Source organism: Motacilla alba, chromosome Z (assembly GCF_015832195.1).
Source record: "Motacilla alba alba isolate MOTALB_02 chromosome Z, Motacilla_alba_V1.0_pri, whole genome shotgun sequence".
NCBI lineage: Eukaryota > Metazoa > Chordata > Aves > Passeriformes > Motacillidae > Motacilla > Motacilla alba.
Genome location: NC_052046.1, coordinates 21,582,011 through 21,609,245, shown reverse-complemented (window position 1 = coordinate 21,609,245; position 27,235 = coordinate 21,582,011). Strand labels below are relative to the sequence as shown.

At 41.5% G+C, this 27,235-nt stretch overlaps 2 long non-coding RNA genes across 4 annotated transcripts in view; both read right to left on the bottom strand.

Moving 5' to 3' along the window:
* The window catches only part of LOC119695824, a 149,696-nt gene extending 135,030 nt beyond the window's left edge, over positions 1-14,666 (bottom strand). The window contains exon 1 of the long non-coding RNA XR_005255398.1: positions 14,281-14,666. This is a non-coding gene — a long non-coding RNA (uncharacterized LOC119695824). The remainder of the gene's footprint in view (positions 1-14,280) is intronic.
* A 3,087-nt stretch (positions 14,667-17,753) lies between these two features.
* LOC119695712 lies at positions 17,754-25,701 on the bottom strand. 3 transcript variants are annotated; one of them, XR_005255343.1, is made up of 3 exons: positions 25,303-25,521; positions 22,752-22,901; positions 17,754-20,127 (listed from the first exon to the last, which is right to left on the bottom strand). It is a non-coding gene; the product is annotated as an uncharacterized LOC119695712 (long non-coding RNA). The 3 variants fall into 3 exon arrangements; XR_005255344.1 differs by lacking the exons at positions 17,754-20,127; positions 25,303-25,521 and adding exons at positions 22,004-22,213; positions 25,577-25,701; XR_005255342.1 differs by lacking the exon at positions 17,754-20,127 and adding an exon at positions 22,004-22,213.
* Positions 25,702-27,235: the final 1,534 nt, after the last annotated feature.

Sequence of the window (27,235 nt, the reverse complement as noted above, 5' to 3'; positions counted from 1 at the left end):
ACACAAATGGCTAATGTAAGGAAAGCAGGTTCTTACACTTCCTCTTGTGACTGATGTCTTGAGATTTACAATGCGTGGCTGAGGGGCTCATTTCTAGCAGCTACTTATGAGTGCAGAGGGTTTGGCATACAGTGGTCCTCACTGCTTCTTGCCTGTGAGCTGCTGTGCTTTTTTTAGTAATTGCCTAAATTAGCCCAATTTTAGGTGCTCTCCACAGCAGCAAGGCTGTCACATGCTGGCCAAGAGTCTCTGATCCCTTTGGCAGATAAGTGACCACTGTGCTACTTTTCCTCTCATGTTTCATTACCAAACTACATCCGGATACCACATTTCCCAGAACATTTCCTGCCAGAAATTACTGCAGCCCAGGCTTTCTAGCGTATATAGGTGTGTGCTTTTCTACCACCCATTTCAGCCTGTGCATCATGCAGGAGAGCTACTGGGGAAGAACATGTGCGAGCTATCTTAATCCCTCTTTTCTCCTTATTTTACAGCATGGAGCTGATGTGATGAGATGCCATAAAAAGTCAAAAGAGGAAGGCAAAGTGGAAAGCAGCATGTCTCCACTGCACAGCCTTGGCTGCCAGCACTCACTGGTGTAGACACTTCCTGAGCCAGAGCTCACACCCTGGCTTCTCACATGTGCCTATTTGCCATGGGCGTGACTAACCCTTTTCGTGACCCCATTCATACCTTTGGCTTCCCAAACATCCTGTGATGACGAGTTCCCCAATTTAAGCATGCATTGTGCAGAGAAGGACTTCCTCCTCTTTTTTTTCAACCCACTGACTGGTGTTTCCACTGGGTGTCTCAGATTGTGAGATCCCAGTGAACAGTCTTTCCCTGGTTATCCTCTCTGTACCATTCATATTTTTTTTAGTAAACTTCCTTAATCTTTCTCAGCCCTCAAAACTCCCTCCTATACCGAACACAACTTACCTGTACCACAGAAAAACACTCAGTCTCAGTTCAATAAAACAAAAGCTCTTACATACTTTTATTTCTGCTTTGTTTACATAAATTTCCAAGTTATTCATTACCCTCAGCTAAACCCAAAAATGCTGAAAAATACAAGGCCAGTAGTGTAATGCTTAAATCTGCTTAAATCTTCAACTGTATTAGGATTTCCAAATCAATGACTGATGAATCCCCATATACACACACACACAAGGACCGCACTGGTCCCATTTGGAACAAAATGTCCCAAAGGCTTGTGTAGCTCAGATACCAGAAATGAGCACTGATGCTCCCTTGCTCCAGGACGAAGATTCCAGTCTGGAAAACTGCTCATGCACTATTGCAACCAGAGATCTACACCTGAGCACTTCACCCTCCAGACCTTCTTCTAGTGCCTACCAACACATTCAGCACTCTGAAATGCTTAGTCCCAGTGGAAAAAAGGCCCCATGACATTAAAAATCTGTCTCAAAGAAATTGCCCATCAATGGAGAATTAGAGTGGTATCACCATGGCAGTAAACAGTAACTGAACAATGGTACTCCAGAAGCATCTCACTGCAACCACGGAGGCAAAATAAAGGTGTGTTCCATCAAGCAGGAGCAACATGGGAATTCACACAGTTGTAGCATAATGAGGAGAGGTTCCTGTTTTTATGAGAACAATCACAGATGTTTTAATCCTTGACATGTATTTAAAATTGAGATTTGTTCCTAGTTTCCTAGTTTTCCTTCTTCAGTTTGAAAGTTGAAAAGTTGTGAATATTATGACCTCAGTCTCATTTTATGGGAACAAGGTTGTCAGAAACCCAAGATAGCTTTATCACTAGAGCAAAACCATGCATATAGTGTGTGTTTGTATGCATGTATTAAGGATAGGGGAGCAAAATCTATTATGAAAAAATGAAGATGCTTAAAAATATCAAATAGTAAGACGAAAATACTGTGTTCACTGAACAGGAATTCAGCTCCAAGCAAAATGTAACAAACTGTTTTAAAACTGTTACTATGCCATTTTGAACCAAATGAATCAAGGTGATACCCAAACTGCAGTAAAGCTAAACTGACTGTTTAAACACAGATGAGTAGTACATCTTGTGTTAATTGTTAAAGTGCAGCTCCTTCAGGCGCCATAAGATTTCCAGACAGGAATCTCCAGCTGGTTTATGTCCCATTTTGTATGTCTGCCAGATCATTGCTGTGCTCAGAACCACACTTCCTCCTCTCAAGGGCAAATCCTCCCTGAAAATAAGCAGCAGCAAGCCCCTGAACTCGCAAGGCTGGTGGCAAAACCATGGGGAGAAGCATCTGGTTCTGCTCCGCCTTGTGCTGGCAGTGCCGTGGGGGTGCTGCTGGAGTCCAGAACTGGAGGCTGTGGTCTTAGGAGAGCACCTCTAGCCAATATGCCTCTTGCCTGCCCATCTCACCAGTTTGCAGAGCAACCCTTCCAACATCTCCTCAGAATCAGCTGCCACACAGGGGAGACAAGGACACCTGTTAAATCAGCTTCCAGGAGAAAGGAAACCTCAGTTTCTGTATTCCAGCAGATTCTAGATTATATTGAAATAGTGTATTGATATCAGGACTGGTAGAAAGTGTAGGAGTGTTTGGAAGAGCTCAGGTACAGCCACTCTGGTTTCACTGGGTGGGATGGCCTTACTAATACACTGCCTGAGGCAGGGTCTTGCTGTGGAGCCCTGACTACCCCTCTGCTCAGCCAAGCACCATCCCCTGGGCAGGTCACAGACAGGTGACAAAGGCAACATCATGTTCCAGTGTATCAGACTCATTGCAGCTACCTTAGAATCCTATTTTGACAGTTACAGGCATTTGTTTTGCAAGGGATTATCCTATGTTTCACTTCTGCTACTTAATAACATAGCTGAGGCCATGATGAACATGGCGAAAGAGAGAAGATTGCTATGCAGATCAGATACCCATCATTAACCTAGAGAGCGATAATAAGTGAGGTTAATAGTGCTGCTGAGAGAGAGTTCAATGTGCTGAATGTAGATGAGATCTGCAGCCAAACTTCTTGAAGATTTCACAGGGGATAGGAACATGCATCACAACTTCAGACTGGATCCAGCTGAGCACATCACTGGGATTAGGATGTCTCCAGTTCCATCCCTAGACCCCCTCTACCCTGAAGACTCTCACTGTGCAAACTCTCCTCCCCATGACAATTCTATGGCACACACATGCACACACATACACACATCGTGGAAGCTCTTTAAACATTTCATGTTGCTTCCACACCCAGCAGAGTAGATTAGTCCCACAGAGATAGTACTTGTGGTGATCTAGCAGACCAAGGTAATATAAATGCCAGAGCAATGAGGAGTAAGGGAAGGTCTACTAATTTATGATTATACTGGTTGATCTTGCAAAAAAATTCTAGAAATATATGTTATTTAGGCAAATAAGCTGTCTTCAAGTCAATATATTCCTCATATGACAGCAAGTTTAAACAGGTATTATTTGCTATTGTTTGTTTCCCAGTGAATCACTCAGTGTAATTTCCAAAAACTCACTAATATTGTGTTGGACCAAAGTAATAACTCCCTGTAAATACCAAGCAAATAAGGTGCTTTACAGTTCTGTCTTTCCTTCCACCCAGAGAGCACTCCTCACTTTATGCACTTACGAATTTACCCTCACTGTCTGTGAGGCCAAGGGAGAAAAAAATAGAGAAAAAATTCAGCTATAACACAGAACCGTAACTTACCTGTGAAAACACAATACAAACATATTTTAAAGCTGATTTCTTTTTCCACAGGGATTTCCCATTACCATATTTCACATCATTATTATTAGTTGCAAAATATGCTCCAAGGTGATAAATTTTAGTGGTGAAGAGCCTTAAGAAAGCTGATGCTAAGATCAGAATCAGAGTCACCTTGAGTCACCTTAACCCTTCTCCGAAGAGAACATACTGTATCTAGGGTAATACTTCCACAATGTGCTTCTAGTTAGTCACTGTAAAGCTAATAAAATAGTTGTATATGGCATAACACTGCATGAAACAATAAATCTCCAGCAGTTTAAGTAGCAACTATTTCCAAGAAGAAACCATAGTTCTGCGGCCTGTGAGTCTGTGAACATCCCAAACATCTTAATATTTAAATGACAAGCACGAAGTTTCAACCAGAAAAAAATATCTCAGATGAAAACCTGTTTGCCTTCCAGTAGATGCCGGAGGGAGATTTAAATCATTCATACCAAAGTGATCAATATTCTGCATGGCACTTCACAAAGGAATTAAAGAAAATCAATTTCCTACAGACCTTCCTATTATGAGCTTTTTTATGAGTCAATGACAGCTGAAGTGTTTGCATCCTCAATGAGGTCTTTCAGCACATACCTCAAACACTGCACAAGATCTCTCTTGGGAGGCATAAAACAAACTCACTTGTTCTGATGTGCAGACTTCAGAGCAACAACCAGAAAGCATGGCTGCATAACACCTCTCATATGCACATACACATACATCCTTTTTTAAACTAACTTGTATTATGCAGAGTAACATATTTTGCTAGCATTCTGAGCTTAGCTGCATTCATGTGGAATACCCCAGACTCCATAGGAATCGAGAAAAGCAAAGGCACAACTACGTGCTAAACATTTTAAATTGTGGTGGCAGAGACTGAAGGAACAAAGGAACACTGTATGAATTGCAAAGGGTAATATGGCTGTTCTTTTCCTCTGTTGTAGCTACACACACCTTAAAATCAGACAATTTAGCTGAGGTCTCCAGTCTAAAAATGTAATTTAGCACAATGAGAAGCAAATTTAACTGAAGAGATATGCAGGAAAAAAAAAATATGGAGAGAGCCTTATTCATGCTCACTGCCTGTAGGAATAACTAACCAATAATCCCGCTAAGAGGTTTCTGTTCCTGTGGTACCCCATCTCTCAGAAAACAATGCCTGATGGGACTGTTGCCTGTGGGGCAGCTCTGACTGCTCAGCAGCATCTCCCACAGGCTGCAGGAGTCTCCTGCTGACAGACAGCACAAGAGTCACCGAGATCTTTAAATTCCTTATTTCTTACTGAGAGGAAACTACAGTTGTACTCACACCGCTCTGCAACCTCCAGCTCTCTGTGGGTTGGTGTCTGTGATCCTCCTGCTGCTGCTGGCATGCTGCATGTATTCCTCTCCTGTGATCTGCTTTTTTCACCACAGTTTTTGAAGACAGTTTTCTGTGTCCTGGATTAGTTTGCCAATCAAAAGGTCATTATCACAATCTTAGAAAATACACTTTTCCAGCTTTCCCTCTCATCAAACACATTAGTCCTAAAGAAGCCCTGTCCAACTTGGGTGCTTTGTGCTATATCCAGGAAATTTCTAAGATTTAAGGCTCAAGGTTCTGAAAAAAGATTCTTCTTCTGACTTCACCTGCAGCTAGCCCACAACTCTGCAATAGCTGGATGGTTTGCTCTCTTGGTAATGAGTCCCTCTTTTTGTCCCACTTGCCAGGTGACTCCGTGGGGCTGTGCACCTACAGGGCTCTGTAGGAGTAGAATGAGCAGGGCAGGAAGCACTCCAACTCACAGAAAAGTTCAAACCACATCCATGTCGTGTATCCAAAATGTTGTCCAGCACAGGGAGCCACCCCAGTGAGTGCAGCCCTGATATGCCCTGAGGCAGCCTGGGCCAGGTACTCATCAGGGCAAACAGCAGCAGCATTGCACCAGTAATCTTTGCAAACACCAGACAGTTCCTACTGCCATGTCATTTGGTTCCCTTGAGTGATGGTTTCACTTGAATTTATCTTGTCACAGCTGAACCCTCCTTCTGTGCCTGATTTACCATCTTTTTCTACCCAAATTGTGGCAGAAAAATGCAACATAGAGATGAAAAATTGGTTAAAAGGTTCTCCAGACCCAACAGTAACCAAATCAGGGTGTGTGGGTATCATCTCTACCCCAATGTTTGGTGTTTGCACTGCTGTTTATGCAAACTGCAGGGTTTGGGTATTTTTTTAAAGAAACTTACAATAAGGAATATTTGCAAAAGTATTTTACAGAAGAAAAGCACTCATCAATGACCACACCAACAACTCAATGACTGCATCCATCCACTCAACAGGAGCTTTACAACATAAGTATTTCTTAGGTAAAGACAAGTGTTTGGGGAAAAAACCCTTGCTGATGCTACAGCACTTTACTACAATAGCCTGACCATTCTGTTAACTGGCTAGATGATCCAGTCACTAAAATAAGTGAGCTACACTTTTGCAGGGCAAGAAATTCAGGAATCCATACTGTCCTATTATCTTACAGTGAATAAGAGCCTGTAAATTATGCAGACATCATAAGCCAATCAAAAAAGAAAAAAATATACATTCTAAGGAGTATATTGTTTTCTTTCTTGGTTTTTTTGCCAAAAATTATTATCCATCAGAAATCTCACACATTCCCCAGGAAGGTCTCCAAAATCACATGCATGAGATGAGCCCCTCAAACACCATAATCAGTCAGATTAAAGGTTTAAATGCTTTTGCTTCCTGGAGTGAGTAAATTTAAGGCTCATCTAGTGGAACACATATTCGTGCACAAGAATCTCCTACCATCCTTACAATTTGATTATCATTTGGTTGCTTTGAAAAGGAGGTGAGGCAGGCTGAATGCTTGAGAGGCAGCCTATCTAATTTAAGCCACCCCCGACACTTGTAACACACAGTGGCAAATACAAACTTAGACAGAACATGTACTAGAAACCAAGCATGCTTGCAGTCCGGGCAAGGAACTTCCTTCTGCAGGCTGACCAAGCTGCAGGCACATATTTTGCTCCCTCCTCTGCTCTGCAGAAAAAGACATCTGAGTCTTTCTCTGCGTGTCCAATGTTGTGACTGAGGTAGAGAAAAGACTAAGGGTAAGTAAATTCTCCCTTTTTCCAGGGAATATATTTGTCTATCCATTACATACCTGCTGCCATCACCTCAAATTAACAACTTTAGTCCCAAAGTTCCTACCACACAAATCAAAGGACTAAAGTGATTATTACTAGTTAGAACAGTCCAGACTATCCACAAAGGGATATATATTTGGACTAGAGCTGGTTTTGAAGCATTTTATTGTGAAAATTTTACAATGAAGGAAACCTGACTATAACCTACTATAAACTACTCATTACAGGGAAGATGACACCACAGAGAACAGGATTATCAGATACTCTGGTGAAGGTAAGATCCTACAAAGTTATTGCCTGTGAATTCAATGTATATTCCTGCTGCTTTTTCTTGATTGGATTTACTCCTAGCATGTCAGGTTCTACCTTTTTTCTTCTGTTTTTATCAGTCGGGCTCAGTAGTTGAAATTCACAGTCAGTCATGTGAATGAGGAGAAGCTAGGGCCTTCTGTACAGAAGAGGATTTAGAAAATGCTCTTTTACTACTTTTTCAGAACTTGGCTCTGAATTCCTCATCCTGAGTAAGCTTTTTCCTTCTATTTAACCAGACAAAGCACAGATCCAGGAGATGTAGGTTATTTGGGTAGATCTGAGATATGTGTGCTCTTTGGTTAATCAAAAATTCTTTGGGCGAAGTACTTGAGGCAACATGTGCATGACTAGGAAATGATGGGCAGGCATATAAATATGCATAAGTGTATATTCAGACTTAATTTCTCATATCCTGTGGCTGAGCATACTGGCTATGGGGTGCTGGGGTGGGGAGGGGGAACGCAGGTAATAAAAAGAAAAAGAGCCATGGGTCTGTTTGCTGCCTGCTATTCAGTATCTCCTCTGCCCTGAAGGAGAGTCATTCGGTCTGCATTCTAGGAAATGCACAATCCAAAGTGAATAATATTGTATATATTTGAGATCAACAACCCACACTGAAATGTTCTTGCATCTCTTAATAAATGGCAATTATTTGTACACTATCTTCCGTAAATGAAAATAAGCCTTCGTAATCAGGTATATAATGTTATCAAGGTTTGTTGAAAAGAAGTCTTCTGGGAAGTATCAGAAATGCACATACTATCCCTGAATTCTGGGAAATCACTTAAGCCTGATCTAGCTGACATTTGTCTAACAATATATGGAGGCAAATACCTTATGGTTGAAAGCATATTGGAAAGACCATGGCAACCTACTTGTGCCAGAAGTGGTCAGAAACAAATTATATTCCAAAACATGTGTTCCTTACCTGCTTGTTTATGGCTATCCGACATGCAGAGCTAAAACCCCTCACTTCCAGTTAAAAGAAACTTCATTTACAGAGCAAAGCTCATTTGTAGGTCTTTAGGCACAAGCAAGTTGAACAAGCAGATCTCTGTCAATTTATTCTCTGTCAGGGCTGTGATGTCCTGGAGGCTACACAAGATTTTGCACAGCAATTTTTGATCAAGCCCTTAGATGGATAGAGAATGCCATTTTGGTTGTGTTTGTTGAAAGATCCTAATGGCTGCCAGGAGGGGAATTTCAGAATGAAAGACAATAAGATTCCTCATTAAAATATTTTATTTGCCTTGCTCATTATAGATCCAGTTGAAGAAGCAATGAAATCACTTTCTATAAAACAAAAAACCATTTTTGAGCTGCCTTACAAGGCATTAAATTGCAAAAGAGATCAAGGCTAAGCCATTCCACCTGAGAGTTTCCACATATTGCGAAAGAAGAGACTGGAATATTAGTTTTGCTGGAACTGGACTTTGGAGACACAAAGTCAGGTGAAAGGTTTGGAGAGAAAATTGGGGAGAGATGGGCTTTCTGAATTCCTAACTCCTTGGAATGACAGTCTTTGGATATACTAAGAGCTGTAACCAGTATGTACTTCATAATTTCTTTTTTTTTTTTTAAAGTAGTTTTCAGTAACTGAAAGGATAATATCAATAAGTCAAATTCATAGTCTCAGTATGCATATAAATGATACATGACTCTGTAAACTCTCTCCCTTATAGTCCACTCAGTGTTTCAAAAATTCCTGAAGAAACTGACTAAATTTCTAACACTGCACAAAACAAAAGCTCAGTACATTTAGGAATTTACTGGAAAGTGTGACAATTCTGACTACAAAAGACCAGCAATGAGCTCGTAGGACTGGGAAGTGGGCAGTGTAATGACTGAAGAGACAATGAAAAAGAGTCTACAAGTTACTGATTGCTTAAAATTCCTTGAGGATGTGAAGGCAAGGTAAAGCTTCAGTGAGATGTAGGAAATGTCTAATTACACATAACATATACATAAATAAATACATAACTGTTAGGTATGGCATGCACGTAATTCTAAGAAAATGTAAACCCATCTTTCAAATCAGGTCTCTGCTTATGTAGCAAAGTATCACACTGCTTTTGTGTGGCACTTGGGAACTGATAAAAGGGATAGAACAGATGAACAAATCTCTCCTTTTGGTTGTCTGCCACTGGAGCAGACTGGACCATTGCTACAATATGGAGTTCTTTATAAAATAATAAAAATAAGGATTATAAATATTCAAAGAAGTTCATCCAAAGAAAAGTTTAAAAATATTTGATCCAAAGAAACTGCTGGTCTTCGCTGTTCTCTTTCCACTCTTCTCCCCAAGGCCAGAACACCCACTAGGGCCCATCCATCCTCCTGTTTCTCTGAACTGTTTTGTTTTGTTTTGTTTTGTTTTTTTTCCAAGGGATAATGTAGAACATTTATGAAGTGTGGTCTCGCTGTTTGTTTTCATTTTCACTCTAAGCCTGTTATGTTCTTCTCTGAAATCTCTGGCAATTAATTTGCTGTCTGTTTTTCTGTTTATGAAGTATTGTGTAATTATTGGTTAAGTTCTAGAAATTTCATTTGCATTTTGCATTTCAGGGCTTTGAGGATGAGGTGGTAATTATTTTGAAGTGCTTTTTTCTGTTTGTTTTTAAGACCACAGAACACCTTGAACCTGAACTATTTGTTGTTTTTCCAGTAAATCCTTCCATGCTTTTTAGCTGAGCATTATTTTACCTAACTGAGGGGTGGGACTGCTCTATTCTTGAACTGGAACATGCTATCATATTCCCCTTCAAGAGTTTTTATGAATATTTTGGGATTAAGTTGGAAGCTAGCTCAGGAAAGGGCACTGAGGGCACTGTTCATTTGCTGTGGGTACAGCTTATAAATAGTTATATAGGATTCTTTCTTCTTTCTGTATCAGGAAATAAGTATTTCTTCTTTCCATATCTCCTAATCATGTAAACAGTAACTTGAACAGATTTGCTTGGGGCATTTGCCCACTGTACTACTGAATACCACCAAACAGCAGACTGTGCACTTACTTGCAAAAAATTGGATTCTACAGGCATGCCATGCATGCAATAATAATAATAATAATAATAATAATAATTAAGTGGATAATAATTTATACCAGAGTGAATACATATATGAAGCTACTGGCAGAGGTCATCACATTAAAAGACATGTCTTCCCCAAATAATAAGCCAAATTAACAGTTCAAGGTCCAGATGCCCAAAAACCTCAGGACCATTTGAGCTGACTTCTTCTTATGTGCAGGAGTTTCACTCCCCATGCATTTTACATGTGCTAGCTATTCAATTACCCAAAATTTTAGATGGGAACATCCATAAGCCTTGATAGACAAATGCAGTACAATTCAGACCTATGTGGTGTCAGTCATAGTTCCACCAGCTGTGCAAGAACATCATCTTTTCAAGAACAATTATCCACCACCTCAGGAAAAACTTAACACCAACTCCCTCCAAAAAATAAAAGTTTTTAGTCAGCTCTTTGCTGTTTGCACTGGCTTTGGCTTGTTCTAGTACTAAAACTGTCCCCTTGCCATGAAAGAACCAAGGTAAAATGAAAAGTCTCCATACAGTTATGATAGAGATTTGTGATCATTAATATTGGGTCATGTATTGAAGTGCCTTGTGATAGTCAAATTGTGCTGCAGACATTCAGTCTGACTTGTATGGACTGAAGAAGTGGTACCTCAAACACCATAGCTGAACCACAAAAGCCTGCACTGATCATGGAAGTACCATGAATTGTAATGTAAATTATTACTCAAAATAATAACCCACAATAATGGTATAATAATATAAATACCATGTATTCATTATCATAGGTTTAAAATCCTCTGACTTGCAATATTTGTGCCATTTTGACTTGGACCTGCCACCTCTAAAGGCAACAGACATTACATCACAGACCACAGCTGACCATGATGTCAATGACCAAGGTGAATGTCATGTAGATAGTCCACCCTCTGGAAAAGTAATTAACAACTCTAATCCCTGAGTCCTAGGAGGAAATCTGGTAAGTCCCTCCATGAAACAGGCACTGTCTGATAAAGGCAAAAAGCACAAAGAAAGCTAGAGCAGGATTTTCTTTCTGCTAATGGTAATGTCTTTTCACCTCCTGTCAGTCCAAAACCTCCTAGTAGAAGACAGTCAAGGGTCCCAGACCTGCTGTGCTGCTTCATTACCCTTACCAGCTCTTGCAGCTCCCAGAACACCTGGGAAGTCAGTCCTGTGAGACTGGGAGCAGCATGGAGTTCACTGTTGGGTTTATTGAACATCATTCACAATGCATGAAAGCTCTTCATTTGCGAACAGTCATCACTTCAGATATGAATTAGTTGTAATCTCCTATTTTTACACTATCTTCTTGTTCAGTCTCAGCACGAACACAGATCTGTGGGGTATGGAAATCTCCAGAGAAGTCAGCTGGCAGACTAACATAGAGATCAAATTTACACCTAAGAATGATTGAAGAGAGAAGATTGTTGTAGTTTGACTGGTAATATCAGGAGGCCTGGAGAAGCTAAAAATGTGAGATCAGAGCCATCAGGGAGCAATAATATAAGCCTAAGAAACTGGAGAAGGAAGGCAGAAGTGTCTTAGGATGTACTCAAGGCAGTATATCAAAGGGATGACTACTGAATGAAATAAGTCAGATCCAAAACTAATTGAGTAAAGGAGACAGACAAAAAGACTGAAGCAAGTCTGGCTTCCTTTACTATCTGCTGTACTATCTCCACTGTGTTTACAAAAGTTACCTTGATTATCATGGGGATATGGCAAGCAGGGCACCAGTGGAGATGATGATGTTGACATGCAGAGTGATTGTATCAGAGGTACTGTTTATTAAATAAAGTTGATTCCTCTGCAACTGACAAGGTACGGCAGTTACTTGCCTCTTCTGTCTCCCTGTTCAAATAATATTTAGGCAGCGATTGCAAGAGGACCTCAGGAGCTTTGAAGCTGAGATTCTCTGCTTCATCCTGTAGGCACAGAGTCAGAGGTCACTCACTGGGGGCACTCGAAGGAAGATGTTGCACAGGACAATGAGCTGGAAAGGGGCCAAGGAGACTTCCAGACACTTCACAACATAAAATTGTCTCTTAAGATTTAAACTGCTGAGGAGCAGGTCTCTTTAAAAGCAAAGCTGCTTCATCCAGACCTTTCCAGTTTTGACATACAGTTAGATAAAACATATCAAGAGATGAAGCAGCAGCCAGTATAAGGGCCTTCTTTTAATCTATCTGTAGCACCTGAGGAAAAAGAGGTGAACTGAGAAGTTTCTTTTTGTTCTTAAAACCTTCTTTCTTCAGTATCCTGTTCATACCTTGCCCTAATCATCTTTAATTGAGGTATAGAAACATATCAATTATCTGAAGCCAATTTAAGAAACAAATCATTTAAAAAACATAGTGCTAAAACAGCTTTCAGAGAATCACAGAATCATATAGGTTGAGAAAGCCCTTTAAAGTCTTCTTTAAAGTCAAACTGCTTTAGTCTAGATTAAATGAAATTTATAAGGTCTGGTCCACACATCTCCAGCAGCAAAAGGTAAGGCTTTCACTGCAGAAAATGCTTTAAGTAAAGACCCCCACAGTCACCAAAAGCTGTGAGAGAGAGACCACCCCTTCAGGTTAGCTGCCAGGCTAGAACAAATAGGATCCTGTAGATCCCTCCATGCATGCTTGGTGGAAAATATGTCACGAAGACACCTGCCCTAAGGAAGATGCTTTGCACACCTGGCTAAACAGTGCCCTAGTGAGAACTGCACCTCTCAGGCATATTGTCCCAACAAAATTATTATTTACTTCAGGGCCAAGTGCCACCTGGTCAGAATAATTGCAAACATTGTAGCAAAACGTGAACAATACTGCACTGACTGCTCCGAATTGAGGTTCACAAAAGAAGACCATCTATAGCATAGGCAGACTGAATAGGAAACATATTTTTCTATCTTACCACATCTTCCTGTCTTCCTCCTCCAATTCTGTGATATGCACAGTCCCACAGTGCAATGTCCATTTGACATTTTCATCTGTAGAAGTCCATGAGTTGACTGGCAGGCTTCTCACACGCCCGTTTGTCACAGCAAGAAGACAGAAATGGGGTGTGAGTAGTGCTGCATTTCAGCCCCATTAGTCAACTCAGCAGTGATGATGGGACCAAATTAAGTCTTTCCACTCATTAGATTCCTGTGGTCTGCTGCATCCCAGGAGTTTGACCACAACTCCCTGGTGTATGTAGATGGCTTCTGTGATTCCCAGGTGGTCTCTCACCAAAATATATCCCAAGCCTGGATCTGGTAAACTTTCAAGAACAAATGACACCAACACAGCCATGGGCTCCAAAGGTGATTATTTACTTTAAAATACACAGTTTTTAGCAACAAAGGTAAAAAAAAATAACTACCACTTGTGGAGTCAGAGATAAGAAGTCAGAGCAAATCTACCTTGTTTTGTTTGAGAACAATGAAGAAGCAAGGAAGTCTTGCTTCTTTCTTAACCAAAAGAGTACTTTAAAAGTAAGACCTTAAAACCCAATAATTTTCTTTATTTTCAAATAAGAAGTATTATCATTTACACATTTAACCTAATCCTTAGCCTCTCTGCTCTCTCCCTCCCCTCTTCTCGACAGCTGTGCTCTGACACCCCTCATGCCCAGGTGGCTACAGGACTAAGGAACTAATTCTTACTGTGAAAGCAAGATAAATCTCTGGTTTCATCAAAGCCCTTTTTCAATGGAATTTGCTACTATTTTATTATTTGATTCTGCAAGAAAAACGCCTTGAATCAATACAGAAATAATTAAAGGACCTGGTCACTGATTTGATTTCCAGGCAGGAGAACAAGGTTTCTCTGTTTCTCTCCCTTTTTACCACACTGCTGGCACAAAAAAAAAAAAACCGTACAAAATGTGCAAAGAGGATTCAAGAGGATTCAATAAATCAGTAGAAAGATTTATATCTTTTTTTGTAAATTTCAAGGATGAAATATAGGAAAAGGACTACAAAAAGCAGGGAGGGAGAACTAGGGAAAAGGCAGCAGATGTTGTAAAATATCTACTTTCATGTTCCCTGTGCACCAGAAATTTGCAGACTTACGTTGGCAGAGCTACAGTCAGAGTCCACAGCAAGGCTAAATCTTACACATCTGGAAGGTATTTGGCAGGGTGTAGAGTTCAAATGTTTTCTGCTTCAGCTGATTTCAGACATAGCTCTCAGTGACAGGCTGAGCTGGGGACAGCTCAACCAGCAGGCTCGTTGAAGAAGTCATTCACTGCAGTTCCAGCTCGCCTGCTCCGACTGCTGTCAGGAGCAGGCATGGGGCAGGGCTCGGCTCTTCCCTTGGGCTAAGGGGTGCTAGTAACACTCAGCAATGAGAATGATAATAGAGGAACTGGGAGGAGAGCAGGCAGAAGAAAATGGCACCATAACTCAGCAAAGTCTGGCCTCATATCAAGAAACAGAATGTACTTGGATGAAATCCAGGGTGTGAGTTAACTGGAGTGCAGGGCAAGCCATTCAGGAAATAAGAAGGCCTGCACTGCACAGAAACACAGAAGAGTCACATTAGAGCCCATGTGCTTTTTTCCAGAAATCTCTCTGTTTTAAAAATAGATAAATACAAACAGAAAGAAAACTTCAGTTTCTCTGCCCTAAAGAAAAGCCAGCTTAAGCCAGCAGGGAAGGTGAGGCATGTTGCTGTGTCTGGGACTGCCTGACATTGCACTGGCCCAGGATGGGAGCTTACAGCAGTCACCAGAGGTTAACTCTGCTTTGGTAAGAAATGTATCTCAGCAGGAATGCACTTCTAGGATCTCTTCCTGCTCCAGCTCCAGTGCCTGTGAGCTGCCTGCTCAGCCTAGTGAGGAGAGAGCAAGTCCCTGGTGTGGTGCATAATTTACATCTCCATGATGAGCTTTCCAGGTGCAGAACACCTTGCTGTGACAAGCCTGCCTGACAGCCTGCTGTGACCAGCTAACCACTATGCTAATAAAGCCCTGCTGATGCTGAGATCCTGCAGGTAGGGAAGAGCTCATGGCAGAGGGAGGCTTTCCCCATCTCACAGCACAGGTTCTTGCTGCGCCACCATGGGAACCAAGCCAGGGACTCCACTGATGAGGAAGGACACCTAGTGTGACAAGGATACAGGGGACAAACTTTACCCCTGTGAGCTGCCCTTGGACCACCCAGCCAACGTTCCCCTCATTTCCTCTGGAGTCTCAACTATGCACAGGAGCTCAAAGCAATTCATTGATCTTTTCAATGCTTGAAACACTTCAGGCTTGCAATGTAGAGTATGTTACACACCTCCACTTCTGCCTTCACCTTCTCTGCCCAGAGCAATACTGGAATTACAACAGGGAAAGAGAGAAAGAATAGGATGACCAGTATGTAAAAGCAGTGTGGCAAGACATTACCACTGAATAATGTGCTGTCAGTGGCAGCACAGCACAGTTGTTGCAACACCTCCACCTCCACCTCCCCCACACTCACCTCACTATTTTTATTTTTGCGCTCTCTGACAACACACATACCCAGATGCAAGGGATGTCATACTTCTGCTTTATTCATTCCCCCTTAAAACTTGAAAAGGCAGCAATATTTATTCACTCAAATTGTTGCTAAGATCACAGACACTTAGACACAGTAGGCTTGATCCACACATACAGTAGAAAGATGAGGGAATGGAAAATCTCCATGATGTAACACCACTGCCTGGCCACTGCAGTCTCCTCTAACCACCAGTCCAGGTGTCCAGATATGTAGCCCTACTTTAGCAATATACAGCAGCAGGGGCTTGCAACAGGGCTTGTCCTCATAGGGTACTTCTCATCTACCTGTCAGCCCAGCCATCAAGCCTCGCACTGGTATTTTCCCTGGGTCAGCATTTCCTAATATTTTTTTAATCTGATCCTACCACCTCTAACCCCATGTGCCCCACAGCACACACCCTGACAGCTTCTCCAAAACAAGCACTCACTCCCTCTCCTTCCCTCAGTTACCCATGCCCCCACCAAACTCATCCACAGCTCTCCCATTCTTGTGCTGATATGGAGGAGCCACACTATTTCTTTAGCTGACATAATGAGAAGTTCGGTCAGGGATGAAAAAAGCCCAAGAGAAACACTAAGAAATTTCATAAAAACTTGAAATGATAGCAAGTCAGAACTTCTAAACTGCTGATTCTACACATCAAAAATACAGCCAAGATGGAAAAAAGAACCCACACTCATGGCATAACAAAAATCGAAACCTGGAATGAAGTTAAAATTTATCTGATTATGAAAACAGGCTGACAGACGTGGAGCTGCTCAGCCTGGAGAAGACAAGGCTGCAGAGAGACCTTAATGCACTGTAGTACCTGACAGGAGCCTACAAGAAAGATAGAGAGGAGCTTTTATGAGAGCATGCAGTGACAGGATGGGGGAAATGGCTTTAGACTGAAAGAGGGCAGGATTAGGTTAGATATCAGGAAGTAATTCTTTCGTGTAAGGGTGTTGAGGCACTGGAACAGATTGCCCAAAGAAGCTGGAAGCATCCCATCCCAGGAAGTACTCAAGATTAGGTTCAATGGGGCCCTGAGCAACCTCTTCTAGTGGAATGTGTTCCTGCCCATGGCAGGGGGCTCAGAACCAGATGATTTTCAAGGTTCCTTCCAACCCAAACTATTCTGTGAATCTGTGACTATGGTGACTGGAAAATCTCAGCAGACTGAGACCTAGGTAATTAGTCTTTTCCCTACAAATAGCTTTACTAGAAAATACATATAAACCATAAATATAAAAATCACTTCTTTTTTCAACTTGCTGTGCCTACCTTAGCATTATCAACATGACATGGTGCTGTGAAGACGAACAGTCTGCAGAGGAGGAGTGGTTTAACCACAATGTCGAACTGCTCTGCCTCAGCACAGTAGCTCACCTACCTATCCCAGTCCAATGGAATAGAGGAAAATAGTTTTGAAATGGGAGACCACCCACTGAAAACCACCTGAAACACCTGTGTTTGGCTTCCATGAAAATAATCTGAATTCCAAAACAAACTGCAGGTTGTCACCTGATGACTTTTCATCTAAAAGAAGCAACAGAAGCAGCAAACCAGGGAACAAGCAGCAATCCTCCAACCTTGCAAGTGTAGAGAGCCAGGTCAGGGTAAACACACAAATACCTAAATCCAAGTTGGTGGCAAGAGCCCTGGGGCAAGGATGCAACATGTGTGACTCAGAAATATATGATCTTTCCCAAAGCCAGGAAAGGGGAGAGGTGTTTTGAGCACTAGATCAGCTGTTTCCCTCAAGACTGCTTCAGAAAAACCATAGCCCCTGCAGACTGATGTGCCTGAGCTCTAAGTCACAGCACAAACAACAGAGTTACTCCATCTTGGCAAGGGTGATGCTAGCAGACATGAGGTATAATGAACATAAAACAACAAGGTTTGTGGACAGAGGGGAATGTATTTTATTAAATCACTAACACAGTTACAAAAATAAAACAGACCAGCTTTCATCATGCAAACTTTCTCTCAGGTCTGAAATGGAAGTGGCTCTCCCCAGGGGAGAGCCAGGACCCACAGTGACCACAAAGAATCTGAGAAAATAAGGGGATACTGAAATTCAGTGGATTATTCATGCATATTTGAAATATTAAGTAGCAGGATGGCTGTTGACTAGCACAGGGTTTGGCCAGGGGAAGAGGGTAGCCAGCTGCCTGCCAGGGGCTCCCCAAAGGCTGGTGGGAATCAACCACACTGTGATGAGCAGAGCAGACCCTCCTGCAGCTGATGAGGCTGCGACTGGGAACCCATGTTCCTGGGACACCAGCAGTGGAGGATCAAGCACTGCCCAGGTTCCCAGGCTTCCAGGGTTTTCCCAGCATGTCAGTGGCAGCACAACTTTGCTCAGAGCCCTGATGGAAGGCAAAGCTGCCTAGCTTGGTGAGGCTGTAGAGGCCTCACTTGTGTTAAGGCTGAGCTGGGAGCCAGTCAGCAGTTGATGCTGTAAAGTGCACAGCTATGGGGCCCTTTGGGGGTTTTAGGATTCTGCAAAGAAGAGTTTGCAAGAGATAATGTTATTTTTTCCAGCTGTTTGCAGAACTTGCCACATCTCTACAGAGCAACTTCTTTTTTAAAGAGTATGAAAGCCCTTATAGTCAGCCTCTTGCACACTGAGGGAAATGCTCACTTCCTGCTGAGATAAAGGTCCAGTGGCACATGAAAAAAGGCTTATGCTCCCCTGGAGAAATGACAAAACCCAGTGCATTAGTATTGTTCTGGCTGAGCAGAGGCCATTGCAGCTGCCCTGCTTCATTCTGTATTCTCTTTCTTGTCATCTATACAAAGGGAAAGATGATGAAGGCATAGCCCAGACCTGCTCCCACAGTCAAGTCAAACACAAGTATGGAAGGAGAGCTTGTGTCTGATTTTGAATATCAGCTGAGAAAGAGATCTGCACATTAAAGTTGGAAAAGATTTGGTCTGGTAGAAATAGATGTAAGTATGTATCTTCGGATGAGGGGATGAGACTAATTAGAAAAGTGAGAGAGGACAGCAAGTGGTAGGATTGAACACATGGAAACTGAAATTTTTGCCATTGACATTAAACAGCTTCAGACCTAGTACTGAATAGTGCTTTCTACCCTTCTTCTGTAGCAAGAAACATCTCAAAATTAGAAAATTATGGTACAGTCAGAAGTAATATCTACATTTCAAGGAAATGCAGGAATATGGATATTATTTATGCATGAGGAGTAATTGTAAAAGAAGGGGAAAGGCTGTACTTGAGTGAAAGATGAACTGTTGAGTTTCATGGCATAATCTTTATCGATTGCCTCTTCACATTGCAGAGTGGCCTGAGTTCCCTGTGCTCAAGCTCACTTGCAAAGCTCAATACCTCAGGCAGGAGCTATAGCTGATTGCTGGTTTTCACTTGTAGGTGAACCTCAAAACTCATCTCTCTCTGGTCACATAACAGCAAAGCAGTTTACTATTTTTAAAAATATGTATCTGGTGTTAACCCAATTGAAAATAGAACCAAATTCTTTTAAGTCACAGGACCTTCATGGGAAACCAAAAGACATCAAGTGATCACAAAGTCTATTTTTAATCCTTCACCACTCCGAGGATGCTATCAGCTGTGATACTTGGTGCCACATTCTCCAGAGGCTAAAACTACATCAGATCCAGTTCAGGAAGAAAAGCAAGTGCCTGAAATGCTACCACAGCTGTAACCATCCTTCGGCTTCACAAAAAACTATGGGGAGAATAGACCACAGGCTTCTCTGCAGCCTTGTCTGGGGCAGTCAGCACTCTGGCCAGCTAAGGCTCATCTTTAGGAGTTTGTAGGCAGAGTGTTCTTCTGACAATCAGCACTGATGCCATGGCATTGGTACCTGGTACCTGGTTTTTTGCTGCTGCTGTACTAAGTGACTGCTCCAGAGAAAGACTGAGAAATTGGATATGTTGCTTTTGCATGTTGCTGAGTTGCAGTTTAAGAGAGAAAATTGGTCTGTCTCTCTGCAGATCTCAAAGATGGAGATGAGATACTTCTCCTGGAATGACAAGGAAGTTTTCTCACCACAGCCAACACAACAGAGCTGAGAGGTATACAGTGGTGGGGAAGGGGGGGAAGCTGCACCAGGCTTCAGTTGCCCTCCAGCGCTGGTTTTGATTCTTCTCCCCTCTTGAGCTCAATGAAATTTTACAATTTCCTTGTGTACTCAACCCATGATCACAACATGGCTGGAGTGACTTCCACAGAGAGATGCCTTACAGGTGACTGCTACTGTCATTGTTTGCTTCACTTCTAGTGCAGATCAGTGGCACATAAATTTGCCCTCTTGCTTTAGATGCACGCAAACCTGTCCATTCCTCTTTGGGAAGTAACAGACTGAGCGAAGAAGAGGAAGCTTTGTCACAAATCAGGGTTTTCTTCACCTTTTGATACAATACCTACACATACACAAGCACGAGAAAGATAATTAGAGAAAATGCAAGACTTCAAAAGCAAGTTTTTTCATTACCCCCATACCACAGATCTCTACCAGTTACCTAACTGGTGCTATAAACTAGCTGCAAAAGGGTTCAGCTCACATAACCCTGGCAAAGTCTGCTCTGCCCTGCCCCACATGGCCCTGGGTCCTTGGTGCTACCCTGCAAGGAGGGAACAGATGTGATATCAAACCCATGGGCAGTCCAATGTCCTACGTATTTTTATAATTGATGCCAGATATTGGCTGATGGTTTGAAGTTTATATGTACTACATCTTCCACATAATTTTCCTTCAATTGTCATGAGAACTGTTTTCATTTAAAGCATGTCTTGCTTTGCTATTGTTTAACCCAGACCTCTGTACTACTACATTTTTCCATGTTAAACCACTTAGGACAATTTTTACTGAAGCATAGAGAGAATTTGGCTTTTTTACCACAATTTCTAGCCATCAACTTAGACACAGAGGTCTTGCTTTTTAAAGGCACCAGTAACAGACAGAAAGTTTGCTGTATAAGTACCTGAGGTACCTTCAAGGAGCAGGTACCATAAGTCCTCCTAGGGATGAGGAAGCAGCATGACAGCAACACCAAGGTCTCATCTCTCTTAAAGGAAAATCTGTATCTCTTGTGTCGTTTCTACAATGGACCTTCAACATCATTGTAAATAATTGCAAACACTCTTGCCATAGGCAGCCCCTTGCTTTTTTGTTTCTGCCCTTTTTTGTTTCAGAGTCTACAGAGACAGATTCATGGGTGTGGCAGGTGACTCCAAAACAAGCAGCAACCAAATAAATAGTTTCAGAAGTGACCAAAATTCATCTGTTTATTATTCAGGTCAAATACTGTTAGCCAAACAAAGGCAGGTGATAATTTTTAAATGAACTGTGTAAGTATTTTTACGGTGTAAAAATAATATTTCATTTGAGATAAAAGTAACACATTTGGTATTTCCAACGTAAAAGTTTCCTTTTTATTACATTTTGCTGGAAAGAAAAACAGTACCCAAACTTGTGTGGTTTGCTTTTTTTCTTCCCTCCTTAGCAGCTGAAACACAGTTCAGTCCAAACTTACATTACTCGCGATTTTCATAGTCCGTTCCCAAAATTCCTATTGTCTCTGAAGTACTTCTCAATGGATATAGTTTCTAACCAAGATATAGGTTTGTCATTACATCAACAAATAGATAAGACAACAAGAAGGGACCATATCTTTTTTTTTTTTTTTTACTAGTGTGCTTTATCAAACTGTGGGGAAAAAGTGAAGAGAAATCAAGAAAGGGAGCACTGACAAAGTTTAATTACATTTTTTCACTTGTGAATTATGACTTGATAACTTGATGTTTTCTCTGTAAGGCAATATGAGCTGTGACCCCAGTTCTCTTTATCATATTTGCAACCTCATTGACATCTCTGCAAAACACAATCTACCAGAGCTGCTGCAGGCCTCATGGGTCCCTTCCAAAAGGCCACTGACTGCTTTAATCTTCCCACATAGGGGTTTGCCAAACGGAGGCTCAGGTCTTTAGGAGCTGCAGAAAAGGGAGAATATGAAACCAATGAGAAAGAAAGAAAGAAGAAAAAAAAAATAAAAGAAGTATGTTTTAGGAAGCAGAAGCTACAGAGCTACAGAGAATTACCCTGCCTCATTAGCAATCAACACCTTTTTCTGACCACATCATCTCTACTTGAAAAAGAGAGGCAACAGGACTGTAATAAGCACATGGGAGGCTATAGTCTTTACCTGAACTCTTACCTACTGATATGGAGCTCTCTGAGGGTCTGATAGGTAAGCTCTCTCTTACCCTACAGCTGACCTACAAATCTGTGCCTTGGACCACCTCCCTTAGGCAGCTAGATAGAAGTCCTATTCCATTAAAACATCTCAAACATTTTGTATCAGAATTAAAACTACACCAACATTTCTGAGAGAAGTCACAATATTGCAGTCTGAATGTGAACCTTTGTTTAAAATAATTACCAGGAAAGCAACAGGCTGAGGTTTGTCTTCTTTCTGCCTCATTCAGAAAAGGATCTGAAAACCAGACCTGTAAGACACAGGTGTACCAAGCTCCAGGCTTTGCAGGGAAACCCTGGTGTGCAGATAAGACACCCTGGTGCAAGTGCTATTGTTGAGGGATCCAGCTTTCAGGGTGCTCTGCAATCAACATGACACAAAGGCTACAGAGCATGGTACAGGAAAGGTACTGACATTCTTCAGCTTAGCATTTGTGAAGCTGATTAGCTTCAAATTATTATTATTATTTGTGTGAGGGAAAATGGACCTTTGCACACCACTTCTTTTTTCACTAAAAACATTTCACTGAAATAACCTGTTTATGGGCTTTAGCTACCAGAGGGAGAAGCCCGACCTCTTGCCTGCAGTGGTAAGTCAGTCGAAGGCTGTGTGGGTCTGAACTTCCAGGTAGAACACCTGGGATTCCAGGGTGGAAGTACAGCTGCAATGGGAATGTACAGTCCAACCCGCAGTCAGCTACCTTTTTCTCTTGCATTCCTGTACATTGACGCTTCAGTTTTCAGACTGCTCTACAGTCTCCCTGTTCTTTCCTGTGAGGAATAACTGACCTTATGACTCTCGGTCCTGTCCAGGGAGCCAGGAAAGCACCCAGGAGATGCACATCAATTTCCATATCTGCCAGCCTCCCCTGAAGCAAGGTGCTGTGTTTAATCTGTGAGCCAGCAGGCAGATGAAGACTCTGGAAATTTCTGCTTTATCTGGAGAGGAATAAATTGGAAGATATTAACCGTGTTAAACTTAACAGTAACACATATTTGGATAGCAGACAGCACCAGTTTATGAAGAAATAGTTGATCAGACCACTGTAGTTGCTTGATAGACAGAACAGCAAGCTTAGTGGAACACAGCAGTTGTAAATCAACAGTACAACCTAAATTTGACCTCAGTGATAGGAGGTAAACAAGGTGCCTGTTTTATCTCACTAAGTGTCTTCAGCAAAAATTGTTCAGCAAATGGAAACTGCAATCCCCAAAGAAGGAAAGTGATGCAGGAGAATTAGGTAATTTTCTTCTAGATTTTAGATGCATTCATTTCAAATGCATGATGTGATGAAACAGGAATTGCATCAGCTCAACACAGTCCCTCTCTGTGGGGTTCTGTGGGCTGGAGCTGATTCCGTGTAACCAGTGACTCAACTAAGCAGTGCTTTCCTGTACCAGCTTTTCTTTAAATTCTCAAGGAGGAGCTTGGGGTTGCAAATAAACAGTTCGGTTAGTACTGATGAAGAAGAGGTGGAAAAGACATGCCACAGCTGTTAACTAATCCTGTTCTATTATGGGATTCTTTCTTTCAGGTTTGGCAGCCCACACTAATCCCATCACTTCTTTGGGGAAGTGCTCTTTGAGCAGAGCAAGGCAACCTGCTGAGCAACATCCGTGGCAGAAACAGCTCACAGCTCCTCTGCGTAAAGCTCCGCACGCAGCAGAGAAAAGTCACACAGGCTCTGCCACTTCAGGAACAGACATGTGAGAATAGAGGTCCATACTGTGTTGGATGAAATATTTTTGGGACTCCTGTTATAGTGCCTTATTGGTCATGTTCAATGAGCAATTGCAGGCAGTGGGGATAACCCAGAGCAGTGCCAGAGGCGCAAAAGGGCAGCTGGAAGTAGAATCTCACTCTTTGGAAGAAGCTAGCTGGTGGAGGCCTGGGGAAGCTGCATGCGATTTGGCTTAGTTTCTAACTATCTGGTTTAAAATCTGGCTTGTTAGGGCAAATTTGGTTCTCTCCTTGATCTTCTTGATGTGGAAAAACCACAAAATGAGGAAGCTTTCAAATAAAACTGTGTAAGACCTGTCTCTCTCCCATCAGGCTGCAGGGCCCTGCCCAAGTTACCACTTTTTGAATAAATGGTTCTGCAGCGTCATGTTTTCCAGTCCTCTCATTATTCTGGAATCAGTAAAATCAAAATATCCTAATATTATGTATTTTACTGCAATATTTTTCAGTGCTTATCTGGCGGAAGGTTGAGGAATTTGTTGAAATGTTCTAAAATAATTAAAGTGTCTTATCAGAAAAATGCTAAACTATTTTACTGTTCTCCTTCTTTGTGAAATTCCAGGAAAATTAACCTGATTTCATAGAACTCTTCCATTTTAATGGAAATGCCTGAAATTTCTTTCTCCAGGTGGATGTTTCTATGTCCTGCAAAAAATGTCTGAAACTCTTTGTCAGTAAACTCCAGAGTAATTGCACTAAGCTTGGAAGCTGGAAGCATCATATTTCAGATGCTTATTTGACACATTTGACATGACCCTCGATAACTTCTTAGAATTTAATTATAGTACATACATAAGAGAAACAGCTCAAAAAAATGTTATCTGAGAGTAATTCCTGCTGCAGCTGAAGTACAAAGTTTTCTTTGAGGATTAAGAGTTAGCCAATCCAGTCTATCTTTTTATATGCCCAAACCACTAGATCTCACCTGGAATTTTCAATTTCTCCCATATACCCATTCACACGTCTTTTCTTCCCTTTTACAGGCTACATCTTGCTCATCTACCCCTTTACTAAGAAAAACCACCAAAGCCACATTCTCAGCAACACTATTCTTAGCTTTTTGTTTCCCCTGTAGGAATTGCGCAGTTCATGTTACCATGAAACCAACTCACAAAAACTTATTTGCCAAATCTAGCTGCAGCTTGAACCAAGTTCTTGAACAAGTTGCATTTCATAGCTACCTTTGTTCAGACAAGCTACATATTACAAAGCCTAGTATTATGTTCATCAAAATACACACAAAAATGAGAGTCAACGGGAAGCAGTGACATTTAGAGCTCAGTACAAAGCCACATTAGAAGTGGTGAGATTCCAAACATTCATCCCATGTCAGAGTGCAGCCACAACTCATTGCAGAAGAAATTCAGAGTACAAGTTTCTTATAGTTCTCTTTCACGCTGCACCACCATCCTTGAAAATGAGCTGAGAAACCTATTGCTGTGGAGGGAAAAGCTGTACTACCTGACCTACCAAGAAAAGTCTGAAGCCAGGTTGTCCTCTCTTTCAGTTTGCTCAGTGCAAAATGCTTTGAAATATTTGTGTTGTAGACTCATAGAAGGATACAGCTGAAAATAATTTGAAAAGCTATGGACTTCTTACCACTGCTCTGAGCTGAGCCAGTGTCACTTATGTGTCTCTCTATGGTTCTTAAAAATTGGCATCCCATTCCTGCAGTTCACCATCACTACCACCAGAAAGCATTTCCTATATAAAAAATAGAAACTTCTTCACTGCTGTTTACAAATTGCCATTCCCTTACTCCACAGCCATTCTGCAGCAGCAAGACATTTTTCTTCCATCTTCATTCTCCCATTCTTTCCACTGGAAAGCCCTCAGTCCTTCACCATCAAACAATATTTGCTGCATCCCTTACCACTTTATGGACTTTTTCCAGTTGCTGCCCAACTTCTCTGCTGTTGACACAGCTCCTGAGCTGCTTTGTCACAGGCTCGGTGCATCCTTCTAGAGTTCACAGTGCTGTCCTTACTGGCACTTTTCACACATCCCTCTGCAACTGGAAGATAATGTTGCCTCACATTCACTTTTGAAACTAACTACACACCCCAGAATACCTTTCCTATAAACTCCTGCTAATTTAGCACTTCCCCATCTATGCCCATTGATCTAATTGCCTCTGAGAAGGCAGAGCTGTGGACTGTCTTTATTTACACCGCCATTTATCAGTCCATATCTTTAATTCACTGAGATCCTTTACATTTCAAAACCCTTCTGAGATGTGATCACAGCACTCTATCCTTGGGGTTACCTGCAAATGTGATGAATTGTCTCTACTTCACCAAGATATTGAGTAGTGATGGACAAAAACCAAACTCAGACAAACCTTTTAAAACCATCTTCACTTTTGATTTATCCATTTCTCAGCCTGTCTGTTGAGTAGAGCAGTTTTCTTGATAATGAATTCACCTACACTACCCCGGATTATAAAAACACTTTCATATCTACCTGTGGTGGGGTAGAAATAAAGATGTCACTAATGCAGAATGAGATTTTCTCAAAAATAAGTTATCATACCTAATACGAGATAACTGCAGAAATCTGCACCAAAGGAGATACCAACCCGAACAAACAAATCTCCCATGTAAATGCATTGGTAGCCACTGCTTCCACCTTCCTTCTGGGTTTTAGCACATTTCACCTTTAATAATTCCGTGGACACAAGCACTAAGGTACTCACACAGTTCTTCCTCACAGCAAGGGACAGAGCCAAAAACCAAGCAATGGGAAAGTAAAATGTCACGAACAGTTAAGATGTCCCCTAAGCACTGTAGTAAAGTCTAGAGAATAGTCTTTAGGGAAAACAGCTACAGTTGTTTTATATTTGCATTGTAAGTAGCATTTCTGGTTCAGTTTGGGCTTTTGCATTGTGCCAGGTGTTTAAGGCTTGTGTCTCTCACAACTGTTCATCCCTAATTTGGCATTACAACTTCTTCACACAGGTTACTCCCTGAAGCACCGAACACAATTAAAAACATTAAGAAGATCAATACACGTTTCTAGGGCAATCTTCAGATATTGCTCCACTGGTTGTCTTAACTCTAGCTCTTCCTCATAATATTCTTTTTGTTTGTGTAAAATCTGACAATAATGAATTTAAAAATTATACAATTATTATTTGTGATTGTCTTGAAGATCATTGCTTCTGCAATACTAAGTGAAACTATTTATGAACATCCCCTTGGAGTGAAAACTACACAAAACCTACGGCTATGAACATGTGATGTTTCTATGATTAATTTTTTTGTAACAGATTTTTGATGTCCCTTGGCCAAAGCTTCTGGTCAGTAACAGGTTATAGTGCTGGCCAGGCTGGCTCCTGAATGCTGCACAGGTGCTCCAAGCAACTAATCCCCCAGCCACCAAACAATCCAAATAAGATGCTCAGGCAAACTTAGTCCCCCTACATAGTGTTGCCATTGGTAAATTTCAGTACTCATTTAGCCATTCATAAGATTTACCCATTCTTGCTGTCTGCACTGCAGTGTTCACCTGTTTCCCACAGTTAAGATTGGGC